Genomic DNA, 8098 nt, shown 5'->3' on the forward strand with positions numbered 1-8098 from the left:
GGTGCTCAGTTTTATTTTTAGTCTTTTGAGGAAATTCCACACTGATTTCTATAGTGGTTGCTCTCATTTATAGTTCCACCAACAGTGTATGAGTCACTTCTCTCTTTTTATTATACTTCTGTCTGTCCCAACAAATCTTGTTGGTTGTACACTGAAAATATTATAATCCATTGGTGTCCTGAGGTGAGGAGTTGGTTCTAGGATCACTGTAGGGTATAAAAATCTACAAATGCTCAAGTCCCTTGTACAAAATGATGTTGTTTTGCATTTAAGGTGTGCATGTACCCCTGGCTACCTCCTATATATCTTCATGGGTTTTTCTTTTGTGCAATGCTGAGGATTAAACCCAGAGACTCGTGCGTACTAGACAAGTACTCTACCACTGAGCTGTAGTTCCAGTCACTATCTCCTACACTTTATGTCAACTCTGCATTACTTGTTACATAGCATAATGTCAATTCTATATAAAGAGCTGTTATACTGTATCATTTAGGGAATAGTGACAAAATACAGATACAATTTGGGGAAGGGTTGTACTGAGTTTGAACTCTGGCTTTTCTGCTTTGCTAGGCAGGGGCTCTACCATTTGAGGAGTCACACTCTCAGTCCCAAGATAGAATTTGTGCGTGCGTGTGTGTGTGTGTGTGTGTGTGTGTGTAAGAGAGAGAGAGAGAGAGAGAGAGAGAGAGAGTGTCCTGGGGCTTGAACTCAGAGCCTGGGCACTGTTCTTGAGCTTCTGCTCAAAGCTAGTACTCTACCACTTGAACCACAGTGCCACTTCTAGCTTTCTCTGTATATGTGGTGCTGAGGAATCGAACCCAGGGCTTCATGCATGCTAGGCAAGCACTCTACCACTAGGCCACATTCCCAGCCCCTGGCTGACCTTTTTTTGCTCAAGGCTAGCCCTCTCCCACTTGAGCCACAGCTCTGCTTCTGGCACTTTTGGTGGTTAATTAGAGATGAGACTCTGGGGCTTTCCTGCCAGGGCTGACTTTGAATCTCAGTCCTCAAATGTGGGCCTCTTGACTAGCTAAGATCACGGGAGTGAGCTCCACTGGCGGCTGGCCTCCGAAGTATAATTTAAAAATATTTTTTAATCTGGACTATTAGCACAGATACAGACAGCCAACTGTGTTTCCTCCTGCTGCCGCCTACTGAATGCTGAGATTATAGGTGCCTGCTGCCAGTACCATGCATGTATGTGTGTGTGCATGTATGTATGCATGCATGTATGTATGTATTATTTGATGCTGGAGAGTGGACCCTGGGCCTCACCATTCCTAAGCAAGTACTTTGGCAGTTAAGTCATACTTCCAGGCCATTTATTTATTTATGAAAGATCAGTTGTGGGGCCTTAATGCTGGGCCTGGGCGCTGTCCCTGAGCTCTTCAGCTCAAGGCTAATGCTCTACCACTTTGAGCCACAGCACCACTTTTGGGTTTTCTGGTGATTGATTGGAGACAGACTTTCCTGCTTAGGCTGGCTTTGAACTGTGATCCTCAGATCTCAGCCTCCTGTGTAGCTAGGATTATAGGTGTGAGCCACTGGTGCCCAGCTTCCAGCCACCCCCCCCTTTTTTTTTTTGCCAGTCCTGGGGCCTGAACTCAGGGCCTGAGCATTGTCTCTGGCTTCTTTTTGCTCAAGACTAGCACTCTGTTACTTGAGCCACAGCACCACTTCTGGTTTTTTTTTTTTTATATATATGTGGTGCTGAGGAATCGAACCCAGGGCTTCATGTACATGAGGCAAGCACTCTACCACTAGGCCATATTCCCAGCCCCAGAAGATAGAAGTCTTAAAAATAAAAATAGCCAGAGGCTAGAGGTGTGACTCAGTGGTAGTGTGGGCTCAGCACAAGTAATGGTAAGCTCATAACTATAATAACAAGACTGGAGGTGCGGCTCAAGTGGAGAGCACTTGCTGAATACAGGCCCCGTATACTAAAACAAAACAGCAAAAAAAGAAGAAAAGAAAAGAAAGAAAGAAGAGAAAAAGCAAGAACAAAAAACCCAACTGTGTGTATCTAGTTGTTTAAAAGAAATGCTGAGGGGCCGGGAGTGTGGCTTAGTGGTAGAGTGCTCGCCTCATATACATGAGTCCTGGGTTCGATTCCTCAGCACCACATAAACAGAAAAAGCCTGAAGTGGTGCTGTGGCTCAAGAGGTTGAGTGTCAACCTTGAGCAAAAAGAAGCCAGGGACAGTGCTCAGGCCCTGAGTTCAAGCCCCAGGACTAGCAAAAAGAAAAAAAAAAAGCTGAGTAAAGTATGTCTTATAGATATGCAACTGGCCTTGAAAAAAAAAAAGGTCAAAAATAGCTCTGTGGCCTGAGTTCAAGCCCCAGGACCAATGCACGCACACACAGAGTTGCCAGCTAGGCGCTTATGGTTCACATCCTAGCCACTCAAGAGGCTGAGATCTGAGGATCAAGGTTTGAAGCTGGCATAGATAGACAAATCAGAGAGATTCTCATCTCCAATTGACCAGCAAAAGCCAAGTGAAGGTGTAGCTCAAGCAGCAGTGTGCCAGCCACAAGTTGAAAAAGGCACGCAAAAGCATAAGCCTTGAGTTCAAGCTCCAATATTTGCACAAGAAAGAAAGAAAATTGGGAAGAGATAAAAAGAGAAAAGAAAAGGCCTCTGTCTCTGTGTCTCTCTCTCTTTGAGAGCACCCACACTCTGTTAAAGTGTACCCCTGCCTTTCTGCTTGTCTGCTTGCTTGCTTACTCAACAAAGTGCTGCCAAGTTTTCTTACCATTAAAAAAAAGAAAAGAAAAGAAACAAGTGCTGGTAGCTCACACCTGTAATCCTGGCTACACTGGAGGCAGAGCTCTAAGGATTATGATTGAAGCCAGTTGAGGCAGAAAAGTCGGTGAAATTCTTATCTCCAATTAACCACCAAAAAGCCAGAAGTGGAGCTGTGACCCAGGCAGTAGAGTGCCAGCCTTGAGTGAAAAAGCTAAGGGACAGAGTCAAGACCCAGCAGCTTTGATCAAGGGATCAAAGCCATTTCCCTAGAAAACATTTCAAAATGCAAGTAGGCAAACCATAACCAAACTCTGTGATCAATCATAAAGTGCATGCTTACAGAGCTCTTTAGTATGAGTTTATGCAGCTGTCCTATAATCTTTCATTCTCAAAGCAATGCAGTATAATAGGTTTCATCATATCCATTATATAGACAAAGAAATTGAGGTTCAGAAGGATTAAGTAATTTGCAGGGTAGAGCTAGCTCTCAAAAAGGCACATGTGGTATTGGGAATGTGGCCTAGCGGTAGAGTGCTCGTCTACATAAACCTCTGGGTTCTACTCCTCAGCACCACATATATAGAAAATGGCCAGAAGTGGGATTGTGTCTCAAGTGGCAGAGTGCTAGCCTTGAGCAAAAGGAAGCCAGGGACAGTGCTTAGGCCCTGAGTTCAAGCCCCAGGACTGGCAACAACAACAAAAAAAAGCACTGTCCATTCCAACTTCTATATGTCAGAGTTCTCCTCCCTCCTGCTGCCCCATTCTGCAGAGCCTAGTGACTCATAAGCCCTAACTGTGGCGGGCAGGCATCCCATCTCCACCCCTGGAGGCAGGTCCTGGTTCCTGGCAGCTCCACCTCTTCCTGAAGCCACCAGGACGTGGACTGATTTATTTTTATCTTTTATCAATCACAGCGGGGAAACAGATTGGGCAAGATAAGTCACTCAGACTAAACTAACTCCCACCTAAATGATAAGCCCCAATACTAGTTTCTTTTCTTAGTTCAGAGCTTCAATCATACTTCACACTGCTGAACTTCAACCCTAATATTAACTCCTGTGTGTGTGTGTGTGTGTGTGTGTGTGTGTGTGTGTGATCTGTGTATGTGTGCTTGTGTGTGGGACTGGGATTTGAACTCAATCTGCTTGTATACTCACGGATGCTCTACCACTTGAGCCAAGCCTTCACTGTAGTGCCCAGCCTGATTTTTTTTTATTTATACTGAAAAACTAAACTGCTAAAAAGATCTAGAATATTAGAGATCTTTACAAATGTGTTTGAAGAATAGGCTTTGTCTGAGTGAAGTTAAAAGGAAGCCCAAACAAGATACTTAGAAACGTTTTCTCCATGGCTGGAATTGCTTCAATGCTGACATACAACCAGCAAATTGACTGTTCTATTTCTGGATGACAGACTCTTCCCCCTCTTTAGTTATGACATTACATTGGTCACAATGAACTTTACTACTAGATTGTAGTGAATCACCGTTTTCCTCCCTGGAGGAAATTTAGAAAAGCCACAAATGCATGTTTCCTACTCATTTCTAAGGAAGATTTTAGAAAGCTTTCCTTTTCTGTTTTCCTCTCCTCACTGTCTTTTTTTTTTTTTTTTTTTTTTTTGGCCAGTCGTGGGGCTTGGACTCAGGGCCTGAGCACTGTCCCTGAGCTTCTTTTGCTCAAGGCTAGCACTCTGCCACTTGAACCACACCACCACTTTTGGCTTTTTCTGTGTATGTGGTGCTGAGGAATTGAACCCAGGGCTTTGTGCTTGCTAGGCAAGCACTCTACCACTAAGCCACATATTAGTGGACTTGAAGAAAGTTGGTGCGAGGCTCTGGTTGGAGTCCTGGCCATCTGGGTGTGGATCTGAATGGAATGGCAACGCTTAGAACTGAAGGGAAGGAAGCCGGGTGTAAGAGGTTCATGCTTGTAATCCTAACCACTTGAAAGACTGAGATCTGAATCTAAAGGATAGAAATGATCCCTGGCAGCAAATTCCAAGAGACTCTCATTTCCCCCTAGCCAGCACAATGCTGAATTGGAGATGTGGCCCAAGTGGGAGGGAACCAGCCATGAAGAAGGAAGCTGAGAACACAAGGCAGCCCTGAGTTCAAGCCCCAGTACAAGCCTTCCCTCCAAAAACAAATGTAAGTTGAAAGAGAGAGAATGTCTTAAAAACATGTTTGTTTGTTTGTTTGTTTATGGGATGATGCACATCAGGTTGAAGGAGCTCCCGTTTAGCTCTGAAGATGTCAAAATAAAGGAACGAGTACTAGTATACATAATTGTCTTGGAGTTGGCAGATAATCCATAGAGGAAATAAAAGGAATATTTGGCAGCTGAAACAATGAGAGGCCCAAACCTGACCCAGCTTCCAGAAGACTCCGTGAGTGGGATGGTGTTGAGATGGGTGTGGCTCATTTTCCTCTTTCCCTCACAGCCACCCAGTACTTCTATACCACTGAACCTATCTGAGCCCTGGCTTCTGGAAAAGAGCTACTGAAAGAAATCCCGGGCTGGGAAGGTAAAAGTCTTTTTTTTTTTTTTTTTGCCAGTCCTGGGCCTTTGGACTCAGGGCCTGAGCACTGTCCCTGGCTTCTTTTTGCTCAAGGCTAGCACTCTGCCACTTGAGCCACAGCGCCACTTCTGGCCGTTTTCCATATATGTGGTGCTGGGGAATCGAACTGAGAGCTTCATGTGTAGGAGGCAAGCACTCTTGCCACTAGGCCATACTCCCAGCCCCAAGGTAAAAGTTTTATAGACTTTCCTGGGCTGGCTTTGAACCACGATCCCCAGATCTCAACCTCCTGAGTGGCTAGGATGACAGGCGAGGGCCACCGGGGCCCAGCTCACTTGTTTCCTTTGGTTTATTCTTAGTGAGTGTTCTCACTATTGCAAGTCTGAACTCAAGTATCTGGTGTATTGTTCAGCATCTGTTTTATTCTCCTTTGCTTTATCATAAGGATTTTTGTTGTTATTTTTCATATTTATTTTTTAATTTATTAATTACATTTTGTTGACAAGGTGTTGTGCAAAAGGGGTACAGTTACGTAATAGGGCAGTGAGTACATTTCTTGTGGCATCTTACACCCTTGTTTGTTGTTGTTATTATAAAGGAAGTCAGAAGGACTTTTTACAATGACAGATCTGCTGGTGGCAATCTACCAGAAATCCAGCTACAGGTGTACAACAGTCATATGTACTTAACTCTGAGCTGAATAATGTACATATAAAAGGGGTGTTGGGGGCATAGCTCAGTGGTAGACTACTTGCCTAGTAGGCATGAAGCTCTGGGTTTGGTCTCCGCATTGAAAAAATTTAATGGTAAAATGTATTTTTTAAAGCACAATACAAGTGTAGATGATAGAGAAACACAGTAACACTAACTTTTAAAAACATAAGGACTTGGAGACGTCGCTCAGTGGGCACAGTGCCAGCAAATGAATGGATCTGCCAGGTACCGAGTTCAAGTCTATGTCTTGGACCAAAAAAGAAAAGAAAAGGAAACAATTAGGACAGTGCCATGATGACAGGTTGGACTAGGGGCAGTAGGGAAATAGGTGGAGCCTATTAAAAAAAAAGAGGAAGAACGTCTTTCTGTGGGGCAGGACCTCCCAGCCTCACTGGAAAGACAGATGCCTACTCCTCTAATGGAGCAATACAATTTCAGTGTCACATGCTATCATAAGCATGCGGATAGCCTGATCTGAGTCAGGCTGTGAGGGCCTTGAATGGTACACAAAAGAGATTGGACTTTATGGCAGTTGGTAATGAATGGTTTTTTTTTTTTTTTTTTTTTTTTGGCCAGTCCTGGGCCTTGGACTCAGGGCCTGAGCACTGTCCCTGGCTTCTTCCCGCTCAAGGCTAGCACTCTGCCACTTGAGCCACAGCACCGCTTCTGGACGTTTTCTGTATATGTGGTGCTGGGGAATTGAACCCAGGGCCTCATGTATACGAGGCAAGCACTCCTGCCACTAGGTCATATCCCCCAGCCCCATGTAATGAATGGTTTTAAAACCATGCATAGATCCACTGCAGTTTCCAATGTCTTATCACCATACAAGAATGTGTAAACGATCAATGGCTTTGACTACTTTAAAGTTTATCACAAGCTGGGCTCTGTGGCTTGACCACTAGAAGACTGAGCTATGAGAACCATGGTTCAAAACCAGCCTGGTCAGGCAAGTCCCCGAAGTGGAGCTGTGGCTCAGAGATGATAGAGTGTCAGCCTTGAGTGAAAAAGCTAAGAGACAGCATCCAGGCCCTGAGTTTAACCCCTGGTACGGTCACACTTGCCTATGTGCACACGCATGTGACACACACACACACATTAATCTCCTCCAAGGCAGGCACCGTCATGTTTTCCCTATTCAGTAGATGCTCAGGAGGGCGACAGCTTTGACTAAGCAAGGGTGAAGATGTAGGTTTAGGTGTGGCAAGTGTTCCGCCGATGTGCTTTGGAGAGGCTTGCGCTTGGGCTCAGGGAGTGGAGAATGGCCTCCAGGAGGACGTGGGTAGAGGAAGAGGGCGACTGCGAGGAGGAGGCAGCGGAGGCAGCCGAGGAGGACGCGGGACCGTGCAGGGGAGGCCGGGGGGAGGAGTGGGGAGAGGGAGGAGACGGCAGGCAGCTCCGGGGGCCTGGTGGAGCGACCGAAATCTCCTCCCAGGAGTCGATGACAGGCTACCGGGAGCCCCACGAATAACGACGACGAGGAAGCAGTGTGTGCTGCATGCCACGGGCCGCACTCAGCGGCCGACCACAGCGTCTGGGCCATCGTGGCTGGGTGCCGGGGTCACCCCGGCGGCGGTGGGGAGCTTGGGGTCTTGGCACGCCGGGGCGGGAGCTCGCTCCTGCCTCTGCGCTGCCCGGGAGGCGGAGATCTGAGGCTCCAATCCACCGGCCAGGGGTTGGAGGTGGAGCCGGGGCCCCCGCGCCGAGCCCGGCCCTGGGCCACGCGCGCAGGAGCGGCCCCCCTCCCCAAAGGCAGCGACGGCGCTGAGGACGGAGTCTCAGTTCTCCCACGCTCGTGTGTCAGGCACCAGAATAACCCGGCCAACATTTCACTAGCGAGGGAAGAGAAGGCGTGCGGCGCCGTCGCGCACCCTGGACAGCACCGGGTTAGGGGGGACAGTGCCGTTCGAGGCACGGTCGACCGACGGCAGACCGAGGGCGTGGGGGGCCGGAAGAAAAGCTCGACCTCCCTACGTTTGCTGCAGAACGCCGAAGCAGCGCACACGACGGGGCCGCAGCCCGGCAGCTCGGCCCCAGCCCGGGACGCACGCGGCCCCGGGAGTCCGGGCGTGCGGGCGTGCGGCCCCGCCCCGCTCCTGGGTGGGCCGGGCAACTGGTTCCC

This window comes from Perognathus longimembris, chromosome 8 (assembly GCF_023159225.1).
Source record: "Perognathus longimembris pacificus isolate PPM17 chromosome 8, ASM2315922v1, whole genome shotgun sequence".
NCBI classification, from domain to species: Eukaryota; Metazoa; Chordata; class Mammalia; order Rodentia; family Heteromyidae; genus Perognathus; species Perognathus longimembris.